Source organism: Macrobrachium rosenbergii, chromosome 3, assembly GCF_040412425.1.
Source record: "Macrobrachium rosenbergii isolate ZJJX-2024 chromosome 3, ASM4041242v1, whole genome shotgun sequence".
NCBI classification, from domain to species: Eukaryota; Metazoa; Arthropoda; class Malacostraca; order Decapoda; family Palaemonidae; genus Macrobrachium; species Macrobrachium rosenbergii.
This window is the reverse complement of record NC_089743.1, coordinates 12,917,976-12,933,697: the sequence shown is the minus strand read 5'-3', so window position 1 is coordinate 12,933,697 and position 15,722 is coordinate 12,917,976. Positions and strand designations below refer to the sequence as shown.

At 37.4% G+C, this 15,722-nt stretch overlaps 1 protein-coding gene across 4 annotated transcripts in view; it reads left to right on the top strand.

The window, feature by feature from the left end:
* LOC136852684 (latrophilin Cirl-like) overlaps positions 1–15,722 on the top strand; it is a 1,484,851-nt gene that overhangs the window by 33,770 nt on the left and 1,435,359 nt on the right. The window contains exon 2 of one of the 4 annotated variants that reach the window (XM_067127652.1): positions 14,694–14,754. The exons of the other annotated variants lie outside the window; for them this stretch is intronic. The gene's annotated coding sequence lies outside the window, so the exon portion shown is untranslated. The remainder of the gene's footprint in view (positions 1–14,693; positions 14,755–15,722) is intronic. 4 annotated transcript variants of the gene reach the window in all.

The following is a 15,722-nucleotide window of genomic DNA, read 5'->3' as shown; positions in this document are numbered from 1 at the left end:
CGGTAGGACTTAGAGTCAGTCTTGATCTAGTCCAAAGTTGTCCATATCTGGTTGATGAATTGCTTTAATGCTTAGTAGCATTTTTAAAACTTTGTTGGGACCGTATACCATAACCACGTAGGCTGTGACTAAAAGCAAGATTGTTTGCTTTTATCACTTTGTATCTGATGCCCAGTGAGTCAGTAGGTTCAACCAAAATCTCAAAGTCGATCAAAAAATAAGGAAGCTGCGCTGTGAAAGTATATGCCAAAGTTGGATATGAAAGGATACCACGGATGTTGACACCTGAACTAAAGCAGGCCACAGTTGAACCTTCCAAAACATTTTGTGAATCTTTCCTGGCGGGGTAACGAATGCGGATAAGAAGTGACTTCACTGAGTACCTGGAGGAAAGATTCAAAACGTGCGACTTTGCTGAGTACCTGGACGAAAGATTCAAAACTGGCGACTCCACTGAGTATATACCTGGACGAAAGATTCAAAACAGACGACTTCACTTTGTACTTGGACGAAAGATTCAAACCAGGCAACTTCACTGAGTACCTGGACGAAAGAATCAAACCGGGCGACTTCACTGAGTACCTGGATGAAAGATTCAAAACAGGCGACTTCACTGAGTACCTGGACGAAAGATTCAAGACAGGCGACTTCGCTGAGTACCTGGACAAAAGATTCAAAACAGGTGACTTCACTGAGTACCTAGACGAAAGATTCAAAACAGGTGACTTCACTTTGTACTTTGACAAAAGATTCAAAACAGGCGACTTCACTTAGTACCTGGGCGAAATATTTAAATTAGGTGACTCCACTGAATACCTGGACGAAAGATTCAAAACAGGCAACTTCACGGAGTACCTGGACGAAAGATTCAAAACAGGCGACTTCACTTTGTACTTGGACGAAAGATTCAAAACAGGTGACTTCACTGAGTACCTGGGCAAAAGATTCAAAACAGGTGACTTCACTTTGTACTTTGACGAAAGATTCAAAACAGGCGACTTCACTGAGTACCTGGGTGAAAGCTTCAAAACAGGTGACTTCACAGAGCACCTGGATGAAAGATTCAAAACAGGCGACTTCACCGAGTGCCTGGACGAAAGATTCAAAACAGGCAACTTCACTTTGTACTTGGACAAAAGATTCAAAACAGGTGACTTCACTGAGTACTTGGACGAAAGATTCAAAACAGGCAACTTCACTTTGTACCTGGACGAAAAATTCAAAACAGGTGACTTCACAGAGTACCTTGGCGTAAGATCCAAAACAGTCGACTTCACTGAGTACCTGGACGAAAGATTCAAAACAGGCAATGATAGTACGATGATTGTTTGTTTACCCCAAATTTAAACGAGTTGAGTCTGTAAACAGGTTATAGCCTCGGTGGTTTGGGATTCCTGACTGTCGGGGAATATCTGGAGGCTGTAACCAAGCAACCTCCTTACAGGTCAGGATAATAACACCTCTAACGCAGTGGTTCTCAACCAAGAGGGAATTCCCCTCTAGGGAGGAATTTCAGAGTTTAGGGGGGAATTGTGACCACAGTTTGGCAGGCTCAAACTGGCTTTAGGGCCACACAAAATACAATGTGTATCAGTCCACACTACTGAGAGGTTACTCTGGGCTTTCTCTTCGCTAGTTTTTGTGTTTGTGTTAGTATTTTGTTGCATATTATTTGGAATGCACCTTTTGAGGCAGACAATTTTGGAAAGGTTGGGTGGGATGACATTCTAACATATGGTGAAAGGGTACATGGGTAAAAAAGGTTAAGAACCACTGCTCCAACGTCAAGTGCATTGAAGTTAAGAAACTCATTTGAAAAATAATGCACTAACATTCTTTTTTCTGAGCGTTTCTAGGCGAAAACGAATTCGGTTTGAATGACGCCCGTTTTTCATATTCAACACTGGGTTTGCTGTCTTGCTCGCACTCAAGGTCAGTGAGATCCAGAAGTTCAGTCTTGTTCAAGACTGTTGCACGGAAAAGCCACTGTGCCTATGGGTACACTCGCGCGCTCATACACACATTTATCAAGGAAGAACTTCCTGCCGATTAACTTGGGTAGCATCAGCTCCTTCACATACCTCCACAAGACTATAAATGTGCAATGACTCTGGTAACGGTCGGCTTGAGCACGCATACCCTCCCCGTTGTGGCTATTAGATCCCTTTTGTTATAACATCTCATCCAACCATATAGCCTAGCATCAATTTCTCGGTTTCCTGTCCCCTCAAACTTCCAAGTTGTACAGTGATCCAACTGTTGACGTTGGCTAACTTTTCACCAATTTTAATCAAATATCTCCATTTCACATTTTCCAACTCTTCTTGGTTCTTATATACCAACTGTACAAATCTTTCAGTGAAGTGAACATTTATTTCATGAAGGAGAATTGCTTCAACATTCTTCTCGTATATCCCAGTTTTATATTTCATAGATTTTTCATTTTTAACTAAATTGTGTGCCAAGATTCAGATACTTTCTAGTTTTCGCTTACATATACGAGTAAATGTTAAGTTTAATTGGCATGTTAGTTACTGTATATACGTGTCCTAGAGTTTACAGTTGAACAGTTGTCATACGAGGTATACTGCGTCATAGACACAACCTCATTCCCTCAACTTTTTGTGGCCATTTTCTATTGGGGCAAAAGAACATTTTTTGTTTGGTTACGTAAAGGAATAAGTGGCACGTTCATCAGCGCACTGCTTAAGTATAAATATACGAAAGGCGCCATCTGTGTGTTCGGAACACGAGTTTTAAAAGTCAGGATTATGTTATTTTCACAGCTGAACGGAGTTGTGATTAATCTCGATTTTTTAGGAGATACCGTTTCTCGAAAACACTGTTGATATAATCTTCTTTACAGCGGAAATGTTCGATATTGCAGTTCCTTGATGGTTGTTGGCGATGGATGTCCATCACATAAAGATAATGTTGTTTTGATATTTGAAAACTCTCTCTCTCTCTCTCTCTCTCTCTCTCTCTCTCTCTCTCTCTCTCTCTCTCTCTCTCTCTCTCTTTTGTGGTAGGGTAAGGGTAGTTCTTGACTGTCATCAACCAAGCCTAAGTAAATCTCATCAAAGGAGGTACTTGATGATAACGGCAATTTCTCAGTGTTTTCAGAAAACATTCAAAAGAAGAGTTCTTTTATGGGGATTTCCTGATATAGTAGGTCGTCATTAGGAAGTCTATGAGTGTCATGCGATAAGATTCCGTTATAGTGAGTCAACGTAGACTTGGCCTTTGGCGCTTGTTTTTACGAAACGTTTTATATTTGGTTTGACGCACAGCTGTGTAGGTGTAAAAAACGGCTAAAGTTTGAGGAAATTTTTCTGCAAAGGGGATTATCCCCGATTCACCAGTTAACCAGGTAAAGTATGAGTGCGGTAGCGACCGGTGTGTTGCTTTTCCGGCTTCTAGAGACCAGTGACCATTGTGTTGCTTTCTGGTCCTGGTTCTTATTAGAACAGTTTATTATTATATATATATATATATAGCATATATATCTTATTAGAACAGTTTATTATATATAATATATATATATATATATATATATATATATATATATATATATATATATATATATGTATATGTATATATACAGTATGTATATATATGTATACTGATATGTATATAAGTATATACAAATGCGTATATATGTGCATATATAAAACCACCTATATATTCTGGTTCTCAGCAAGTAGTTTTGGTTGATATTGCTAACACTATGTCTGTCTCCATCCTGTCTGCAACCCACCACCATCGACTAACTACCATGTATTGAATTATTTGCTAACACATTTAAAACGTTTTATTCTTCCCTATGTCCACACTTTTTTTCCCTCTCTTAACATTTTTTACGAACTACTTCAACTCTATTCTTTTCCCGTTTCGGGCTAGTGCCGTCAGTGCACCTCACGCGGTGCACTGTATACATTACTTAGGGTTCTTTTGCAGCGACCCTTCGGCCCCTAGCTGCAACCCCTTTCATTCGTTTACTGTACCTCCGTTCATATTATCTTTGTTCCATCTTACTACCCACTTTCTCCTAACAGTTGTTTCATAGTTCAACTGCGAGGTTTTCCTCCAGTTACACCTTTAAAGCCTTTATTCTCAGGTTCATTTTCAGCGGCGAATGACCTCAAAGCTCCCAGCGCTTTGCCATTGGCTAAGATTTTTTATTCCAAGTCCAATTCCTGATCCGAGAACGTATCTATTAGGGTTAGCATATTCGATTTTTTCAAATCGTGGCCAAGTATTTTCAGCACACAGGCCACTGTTGATATTTAGTAGCAGCTTTGCTCTTTCCCCCATTCGGTCTCGTTCCTCTCTCTCCGCACCACACCCAGGTTTTCATGTGTAATACCGTCCACTCTTCCCTCCTGTTTGTTTATATAAACCCTCTGATCATTCTCGTTATGCTTGTTTTCTCTTCCCTTCTATGCATGTGCCGTGTATGTTGACTGGCAGACACATTTACTTCACACACACATATATATATATATATATATATAAATATATATATATATATATACTTTACACATATGGGATGAGGGTGATATACCCCACACCCTTGCACATTCCAACAGTGACAGCAGGTTACCGAATACTAAGTACATAATTTTAATATCAATGGCAATATTGAATTTTGCACCTGGTAGGTATTCGACTGAGATGGATTACAGCCACTGTAAAAGCTGCATGAGACCACCAACCTTATCCCAAAATACTTGATGAGAGTTAGATTTGTAATACCATTCTGGCTACCCATTTTAAGGTTATATTCACGTTTCACGTTCATATATATATATATATATATATATATATATATATATATATATATATATTATATATATATATATATATATATATATATATATATATATATAATTATATATATATATATACATACATATATATATATATATATATATATATATATATATATATATATATATATATATATATATACATATATGTGTGTGTGTATGAAAGTGAAATATGAAAATGCGAATGATGAAAAGGGTTGAAGCTATTCAGATGGGGTGGTAAGGGTTTAAAGGATGACAGTAATTGTGCAGTTACGTGGAAGTTAAAAAAAAAAAAAACGGGCTGGAAAAAGATGAAATCTTATCTGGATGAAATAGAGGATGTTAGCTTTGTGAAAATGGTATACTATTCCGAATTCTTTGGTTGGAGGAGGGTGTGAAGATGTGAATATGTTGGGGGTGATTGTATGGAGCGGTTGATGTGGAAGTTTTCTACATAAGATGTTACATTCTGAATGTAGCAGTGGCAGGTGTGTTGTTTTTGTAACCTACTGTAGAGCCACCTCCTATTAGGGAGAAACTTGTATATATATATATATATATATATATATATATATATATATATATATATATATATATATATATATATATATATATATATATTGTAGTATATATATATATATGGACCTCGATGGCTGTTGGTAGAAACAGCAACCTCAGACTGCATAGAAGTCTATGGCGAGGTTCAATCCCCGCAGCCGACCGGTCAGAGAGGTGGACACTTTGCTATCCGTGTAGACATCCCGGGATTACGTATGTAATCAACGGATAGGTTTGCTGAAAGCAAATGGGTGTTACAGATTAATATATATCCAACACCTTCAAAAACATAACAGACATACGTCTCGAACTGTACCTATAGTTCTCCTCGCTGCTGGGAGAAAGGGATGGGGTTTGGTAACATATACATTCGCTACCGGGGTCTAAGCGATGTCAGGCAGGGCAGCCGATCGAGGCTACGGCCTACCCCACCGCCAAATCAAAGTCCTTCAAAGAAGGCATCGTGCTTACCCCATATAATAATGGGAAAAATATGTTAGTATATATATATATATATATATATATATATATATATATATATATATATATATATATATATATAATATATATATATATATATATATATATATATATATATATATATATATATATATATATATATATTTTATAAATACATACATGCATGCATATATGGTTACGTCCTTTCATTAATTTTGTTCTCCGACTTGGCTGGGAAGATGCAGTAACAGATAATGGGACATTAGACAAAGATTGGTTAAGGCGGTTCTGCCTTATCCCCAAGGTCACGCAGCAGTAACTCGTTTAGTGCTTTTTTTCTCTCTCTTTTTGTTTTTCTTTTTCACTTTTAATTGTCCAATTAAAGCTTGTAGGATACAGCGTGGTCGATGGAATTTCAGGTTTGCGACTGGAATTTTCGGGGTCAGAAAGTCAAATTTTCACAATGTGTTATTTCTGATCATTGCTTCGACTGGAAATTATTCATTGTCCAAAAAATTAAATCTTTTGTGCTTAATGTAAACAGTTAATACTCTTCATTTTAACGCCCTGGGGAATTCCTTTTCTCTTGAGTTCGTTGTCAGGACAGGAACCGAAAGGGGAGAAGAGTGGTTAAAGAATGGCCGAACTTTTTTTGACCTCCGTGGTCAGACAACTGAGAAAATTGGAGATATCATCAGTCACCGCGTTCGTCTCATTAACACTTTCATTGTTTCGATGGATTCTCTTTGTGCCGTGAACTTTCATTTCTGGAAGGTGATCTATACATTCTGGATTGAGCCTCAGAGAGCCACAGTTAGATTGCAATTTCAGTTTGAAGTGTATTTTTTGTTTTGTTTTCGTTACTTTGCTAGATGCATCATTCGTATATTGTTAATAAAGAAAACCTGACGCAATCAGATTAACAGCGACTGCACCTATATATATCTTAACCTCCCACCCCCCTACAACAATAGTTCTCCCCTCCTTTCATTTATCTATGCTCTCTATTTTATTTTTATCAAACAATTTATTTTCGCTCAGTGTCATTTTGTGAACGAAATTTATGAAAACTTCCTTTCGTTGTAGTCCGTCAGCGGCGCTTTCGTCGTTAAAAAAAATGGGAGAAAATTCACCGCCTACCGTTTGTTGAATTGTAATGGCCTTTAATTGGTCAACAAGCGACACTAACAGATCCCAAAGCAACAGGGAGCACCGCTTCAGAGGTCAGAGTCAAGGTGGAGGACAGCCGAGGGACTAAAACAATGGGAGAAAGGAGGCAGCGGTGATGGGTTTCGCTTCATTCTTAATCGATGGTTACCTATCGTTTTTGTTCAAGTGTTCTCTCTCTCTCTCTCTCTCTCTCTCTCTCTCTCTCTCTCTCTCTCTCTCTCTCAGGTGCAAGTTCCCAGTCTCTCACTATAAAGGTTACTGTCGCGGATAAGAAGAATTCCCAAGCCCCCCCTCTATCTCCCCTGTGGCCTGTTCCTTTTCTTCATAGGTGTTAACAAAAAACCTCTCCCTTATTATGGGGTGGTTCTAGAAAGCGGATATCAGTAATTTAGTTCTTCCTCTAACTATGCAACCACGAAGAAGACCGCTGTTTATCAACCAGAATCAAGATCAAGATGTAGCAAGCCTCACATACATTTCTGATCTCTCGGCTTTTTTTTTTATGCACTTCAATTGCCTGAAATACTTTTTTCTCCCAGTAATTCACCCATATCTTTTATGGAATGTTAATCATTTTATTTTCTCATATATTCTGGTAATCAGGCTCTGAAATTTTTTGTTCTATTTCGAACCTACTTTCACAAAAAATGTATGAAAGTTGCATGTTATCGAGAAGTGCCATTTCTGCAGTGTTTCTATATGCTCACAATTTCACCCTTTTCCATTGGCCCAGCGTTCGACTCTCCGACCGGCCAATGAAGAATTAGAGGAATTTATTTCTGGTGATAGAAATTCATTTCTCGTCTTAATGTGGTTCGAATTCCATAGTAAGCTGTAGGTTCCGTTGCTAGGTAACCAGTACTGGTTCCTAGCCACGTAAAATAAATCTGATCCTTCGGGCCAGCCCTAGGAGAGCTGTTAATCAGCTCAGTGGTCTGGTTAAACTAAGATATACTTTTTCCATTTTTGTGCTTTGGACATTAGGACATTTGACGATATTTTTCACTTTATTAATTGTAACGTTTAGTTTTTTTATTGCATTTGTGAAGTTCCTGTCCCCTATTCTTGGCTTCAGGGTAGTCTTGGGCGGTCAGCATCTTGCGGTAGCTGGGAACCCTCAGAGCTTACCCCTCTCAGTTTTACTTTGGAGTATCTCTGCAACTGTTTATGACATTTGGTTATTTCAGGTTCCACACTCGTCATTATGCTTAGTGGTCACCATATAACCAGTGATTGCAAATCATGGACAGTACCGTACCTTTTGTATTATGGCCACAATAGTTTAGCGGGAGTTCCTATGCTTGAAACGCACAAGCACTTTTCGTTGTTTTATTTTTATATTTATTTATTTATTTTTGTAACTACTTAATGTACCCGTGTTTTATTTGTTTTATGTTATTAGTGTATATTCAAGCAGTTTTTCATCAGTCACAGAAAAACATATACATTCATTATATATATATTATATATATAATATATATATATATATATTATATATATATATATATATATAATATATATATATATATATATATATATATATATATATATATATATTGTTATATATATTCATTCGGCTTATGAGTTTAACAATTAGTTGATTGGATTTATATTGCCTTGCTTTGTTACCTTAAAGACCCATTAGTAGTTCTGTCAGTTGAGGCTAAAATTAACTCTAAAGGACAGATATTGAATATATCAGGGTGCCAGTTTACACTAGTTAATAAAGAATACAGGTTTATTTCATAACCACATGAATGAATTCAAGAAACTTGCTGGAACACTAGTTTCAACAAAAGTAAAATAAATGAAATGGATTATTTACAGGAGCTAACAGCAACTCAGAATGTTAGTTCCTCTGAGGACAAACACCTCAGTGCTATATAGACATGAACACAGCAGATTTATGTGCCTCTCAGACGCCTTATCAGGCATTTACTGCAAGGTTGGATTGAGGCTTCTTGGTACTAATGATGCAGATTCTTCTCCAAGAAAGAGGATGTTGTGCAGGCCCAATGTGTACACAGTTTTGGAAAACGACCTATCCAGGTAACAATATTGCATTACAGAAACTCTCACTTGTCATTACTTAATCACAAGGGGATGATTCTTAGGTCAAGAATAAGACTTTTAACCCCATGGAGGATAAGTTGTGTGACTTCACTAGACAACAGTAATTTTACTGAATAGATGACTTCATAAATGGGATATGTTTTACTAAGATTTCTTAGTCAGTGACTGTTCAAGAGAGGAAAATTTGAAAAAGGAAAAATGAGAGTTTCAGCCGAAGGGAAAAGAACTGGGAGTAATTGTCATATCAGACTTATTGCTGGGTTAGCTAATGCAGTGATCAGTTGCATAAGATTCCTTGGTCTGTTGGAATAACAATTTTCTCATTTTGAACAAAGGAGAGAGAACAAAGGATGCTTGGAAGACAGCACGGCCACATCCATGCTCTATGGCAGCTATGTGGAGAGTCTGGTGATGGTGGGGCAGCTTCTCGCTGTTTGCTTGAAAACTCCGCCTAGCCAGGACTTGACCTGAAATGACAATAGTCTCGCCAGTACACCGGGTAGAGACAAGTGGGTTTTAAGAACGGTATAACTAAGGTCTGTTCTAGCAAAACTGTGTCCCTCTATGACCCTCTAAGCTAAAAGTCTCACCCGTTGGCGAATTTAATTTGAAAACACTCCTTCTCACATACTTCTTCGCATGCTAATGGCCTACATTATCTGCCCTCTTACTTTAACAAAGGTAAATTTTTATTATTTGATAACAAGGAAGAGAGGTCGAACAGTCAATATTTATAATATTTATATAATATATATATATATATATATATAATATATATATATATATATATATATATATATATATATATATATATATATATATATATATATATATATATATATATATATATATATATATATATATATATATATATAAATTTCTGTTCTAGAAAAGTTGGTATTTTTCAGTTAGTAGCTAGCTGCATATGGGTCAGTAGATTGTAACTTATGTGCCCTTTGTGCCTGTATCTCAGTTTTTCAGTTTAATAATTTTTCAATAAAAATATAACTTGAAGTACGGCAGTTACATAGAATACATAACCTGTGGATGCTACAGGCAGCATCACAGACTGCATGCGTCTTGAGTTGGCACTTTACGGCAAGAGTATACCTTGGTAACTACGGCTGTATTGATCACTCCTCCCTCCCTCTCCTTTCTCTCCCTCCATCCATTCCCCTCAAAAACAATAAGAAAATCCTTATTTGATATTCTGGAGCCTAGATGAAGGTGTGGTGTACAGCGCTATAACCGTTGAGCGACGCCGTTGGGAAATGGGATTGTTTTATCGCATTTGGCGTCGAGACGGAGCAAGAGCATCGCTTGAAATTTTAATTCCTTATCGGGGATGAACTGAGAAAGGCTTTGGGAGTAAACGGAGGAAGCTTTCTTTTTTCAATATTTTTAATTTTCCCCGGCATTCCTAATTAAGCTCTCCTCCTTATCAGGTGTGATGGACGGTATGCCAAAAAACGCTGGAAGTGGAGCTGATAAGCCGATAGAGAACGCATTAAGGTTTTGGGGCGGGTAATGGCACCACCATAGGAGATGTTCGGAACCCTCATTTAGGATGCGACCGGTGGAAATGTCAGCGTGTTTTTTTCGTGAAGTAGGCGTTTGGTTTAGAGATCAAAATGGAATGGAAACTTGCGAATTTCGACGTTTGTTGCCGATTTCGAAATGGAAATGGAAGCAATTGAGGTCTTTCATATGGATAAGCTCTTTCCATTTATATACCTTGATTTTCGTGTCAAATAGAGATTACAGGAACTCATGATAGATCTTATTTATTCTTTGTATGCGGAGAGAGAGAGAGAGAGAGAGAGAGAGAGAGCACTAATTTCCAAGGAATTTCAAAACTTTCATGAGAGATGATCATCTACCTACCAAGATTGTGTATTTGTTCCCATGTGGGAAATAGAGCCTTTCCTTTACGGTGCAAAGTGAACAGTTGGAAAACTTCCGAAAGCTACGTTCAAAATATGGGAAATTCATGCCAAATGTGTTTGGTATATTGTCCTTAATGATACCCACTTTCGCAAAACTATCAAAGGAACCGCTATATGAAAATTGCTTTTCGGCTTTTTACTACATTAAGCCATTTCGTGTTACATAGCAATAAGGCCATTTACGGCAGCTAATTCCTAGGTACTGTGCAGGAATATATGGTAATTGGTTTTGCAAAAAGTTTTCGTTTTAATGTGGTTCACTACTCACGCTACTTGGATGAAGTAGGTGCTAAGTGCTGCTTCTCAGGCAACTAAGAACAATACCAATCGTCGCTTTCCACAATTATTCCCTGTCCTATATCTAGGCTCGTGACATAAATTAAAGACTACTATGGCTGGAAACACAATCCGTAGTCTGTATTTATCATCTGTTGCTCTCCATATTACTTTTGAGATTGTTTTAATCTTGATGGTTTTTTGCTTCAGCACGTATAGATGGAAAACTGGTTAGCAAACATATGTGTGTAGTTGTAACACATTTTGTTTAACTATCTTGTGTGGAAGAGATAATTTTATTTTTTTTTTATTTCCTTATAAATTTTGGTTGTTGGCTATCACAAGTGACATTTGTAAAGTTAGGTTTTGTTTTAACCTTTAATATCAGATACTTTTAAAACTGACTTTAGTTCCTGTCTCTATAAAAATTTGATTGTTGCTCCAATGATTATATGACCAGGTCCTTGAAAAGCTAGCAAGTTAGTGGCCTGTGGAAGTGTGTTCAATTTGCCTGTATAGCCTTTCTTTTAAGAGTGCTGCTTATGTGTTTCGGCATCTTTCCCCATTGAATTTACACGTAATTTTACAAGCGTTGAGCATCTGAATGATAATGCCGTGAGAATGATGTATATACAGTTTGGTACAACTTCCCATGCTTTGAAAATCATTGAGTCTCTGTCGGTGGAAATATGCATACACGGGGAATGAAGAAGACCTTTTCAGCTCTGCTGAGCTTGTGATTTTGCCAAGATTTTAAGAACTGCGACTCTAAGCTCGTTAAACGTTCTTTATAAAAATGCATGAACAAATTTTGAAGAGAGTGGCTGACAGTAACTAAGCATTAGTTACCTATTTAAGCTCTGTCGCTATGGCAAGGGGAAAATCAACAGACTAGTTTTTTGTAGGCTTATGGCTATTGAAAAGTTGTGTATGTATGATTAGTATCTACAAGTTAATATATAGATATGTGACATTGTCCGAATTTTTAGAATATTGGTTTGACACCTTATGGTAAAGTTGTCTTTTTGACGTGTGGTAGATTGGAAAGTCTCTCTCTCTCTCTCTCTCTCTCTCTCTCTCTCTCTCTCTCTCTCTCTCTCTCTCTCTCTCTCTCTCACACCACCAAGTGTTCAGTGTTCGGTTTCATTAACAAGTCATTAAATTTATCATGATTATTCAGAAATTTACTTGCTCGCATTTAAGTCTGATCTCTTGATACCATTTACTCTTATTCTTCATAGTGTATAAGATTCCAGCTAAAATCCTCCAGTGTGCTTTACGGTATGGTCGTTCTGTGCCATGAGAATGTAACAAGAAAGCACCTGTGGTATATATTGTCAAATTCTAATTCCATGGTGTGGATTGTGTGACCCAAACCCCACCCCCCACCCCCCAAGAGAAAAAAATCACCAGCCGGCTACAGCACGTAGTCTGTGAGCCCGATAATGGGTTAGTTAATGGTCATGAGGTATGGTTGCGGTGGATGTGAATGGAATGGCGGAATTTACGGCACACTGCAACTTAATTAAGTTAATAAGGTATTACTGGGCCAGAGGTTCTGAGTAACGCAAATTACCATTGCCTTTTATGTCGTGTAATTTTTATCATTATCATGTTGGTGATCCGTTCAGGTATGTGGCTTACTTTTTCATGAGAAGATTAACGGTTAAGCTTATGATTCCATTACGTATATTTTTTTCTTACTCGTATTTATATCTCATTCTGGGGTCATTATCTCCTTATGTATCATGTGTAACGTTTGGATACTTTTTTGTTATTGAAAGGGATATTTTTCTAGGTTACAATTCGGAGGGGACCTTTACAGATTTTAAGGTTAGAGTCCAAAAAGCGGCAGAGCATTTTCGACGAGAAAAGTCAAGTAAGGGACGATATCAGCAATTTTCGAAAGGCGGTTATTACATTAGCTTCGTAACTTGGAGTGGAAGGAGGTAATTGAAATTTTTAATGAGTTTTGTGCTACATTAGTCGTCATGATGTCCATCTATCTATCTGTCTACTATCTATCTATCTATCTACCTATATATATACAGTATATGTATATGTGTATATATATGTACCTGTGTATATATATATATATATATATATATATATATATATATATATATATATATATATATATATATATATATATATATATATATATATACGTATATAATATATATACTCGAGCCTCGGTGGCTCAGTCGGTTACAGCAGCAGCTTCGGACTTCGTAGAGGTCTGTGGCGCGGGTTCAAAACCCGCAGCCGACTGGTCAGAGAGGCAGACACTTTGCTATCCGTGTAGACATCCCGGGATTATATATGTAATCAACGGATAGGTTTGCTTAAAAAGCAAATGGATGTTACAGACTAAATACACACACAAAACATAGCCACTACAACACCTTCTACAAACATAACAAACATCTCACACGTCTCGAACTCTCGCCATACCCGCGCAATAACTTCTCGCTGCTGGGAAGAAAGGGCGTTGGGTCGGGTATGATACATGAAACATACGTACCGGGGTCTAAGCGATGTCAGGCAGGGCAGCCGATCGAGACCACAGGTCTACCCCAAAGCCAAATCAAAAAGTCCTTCAAAAGAAGGCATCGTGCTTACCCCATACAAAAATGGGAATAAAAGCATGTTAAAAGAAGAAGAAGAAGTATGTATATAATATATATATATATAGTAATCTCGTGTAAACAAGATTATTATGAGTAGCATTATTATTATTATTACAGGTAATAATGCTTGTTATGTACCAAATACTCTGATTAAACATATATGACGTTCTATTTTCCTTGCTTAGACATGTTAGCAAATTGGTTATAAACTAATTAAAGACAACGACGCAAGATGTCAGTCTCACCCAATTTTTACAATTTATCAGTCTCTCTATCAGTTTCACACACACACAGAGAGAGAGAGAGAGAGAGAGAGAGAGAGAGAGAGAGAGAGATGAATCACTACTTACGAAGGAAGAGTAGGCAACGTTAAGAGTCTATGGTTTGGGGGAAAAGTGCGCTGGTGATAATGAGGGCATAATGAGATTGGGGGGAGGGGTGCTGGGGAGATAATCACAGTTGTGAGAGGGTTTTCATGTTGATGAATAGGTAAAAATGATTTCGCATAACGGCTCGAATAGATAATATAGTTTTTATGCCATCACTGAAAGTCTTGTGGGTATAAAGTATACCTGAGTTTAACCAGACCACTGAGCTGATTAACAGCTCTCCTAGGGCTGGCCCGAAGGATTAGACTTATTTTACGTGGCCAAGAACCAGTTGGTTACCTAGCAACGGGACCTACAGCTTATTGTGGAATCCGAACCACATTATAGCGAGAAATGAATTTCTATCACCAGAAATAAATTCCTCTAATTCTTCATTGGCAGGTCGGCGACTCGAACGCGGGCCCAGCAGAGTGCCAGCAGAGAACTCCGATGAACACGCAAGGTATTGTTTGCACGGACATGTAGTTGTTTGTGGATTGGTATGTTTGTGTTTACTAATCTACTTAGTTAAACACTCACTATGCAAGTTCGCTAAGTACATACCAGCGCAGCGATAATAATTTTGTAAGTAATGACATAGAATATGTACAGTATGTACCTGTATGTAACTTAAACTCTCAAAATCGTTTGACAGTTTTTCATAAAGAAAAATCAAATAAAGTTTTCCTTCTCAGATGAAGAATTTACATTGAAGTCCTTTTTTTAATGAGATTTCAGCATTAAGCTCACGAATTTTAAGAGCATCGAGAGTTTATAGCCGATTCCGACATAAATCTCTTGTCGTAATCATCTTGGTGAGATTAGGCCCAAGCTTAAGTCTTTGTAGATTGTCTCTGAGTTGGCCGTGCGCAAGTCAAATTGTCTGTAAATTTTTTTACATCCAGTGAATAAACGTTAAAATACTAAGTTTTTTTTTTTTTATAGTTTCGGCTATGTTTTTAGTCTTTTACGGGAATCTTAGGTGGGGACCCATAGCATGAATGTTGTGTGTATATTTGAATGCATATAGGTGTTTGTAGTTTATCCATTATAACACTATAACTTAAAATTAACATTCCGCATGATTACGTCTCTAATTTTTCACAAAATTTGTGCTGGAAATTCAGTATTTTTGGGAACGTCTTTATATCTAAAAATCATATGTCTGTTGCCAAGCTGTTTATATAACTGTAATGTCATCATAATTGAATGTTGTCCAATGGAGAGTAACCAAGAAGTACTTGTGGCATGCTATTTGTGTTAACATCTTACCTATTATGGCTTTGTTGTATACCTTTTGCGGTTCATGCTTATAAGTGCGCATGATATATCTGTATGTCTATACACGCACTCATTAGACACACACACACCACTTCCAAAAGTACTGAGTTTGGAGTAACGTTCAAATGTGAGCACACTTATAAGCTGGTG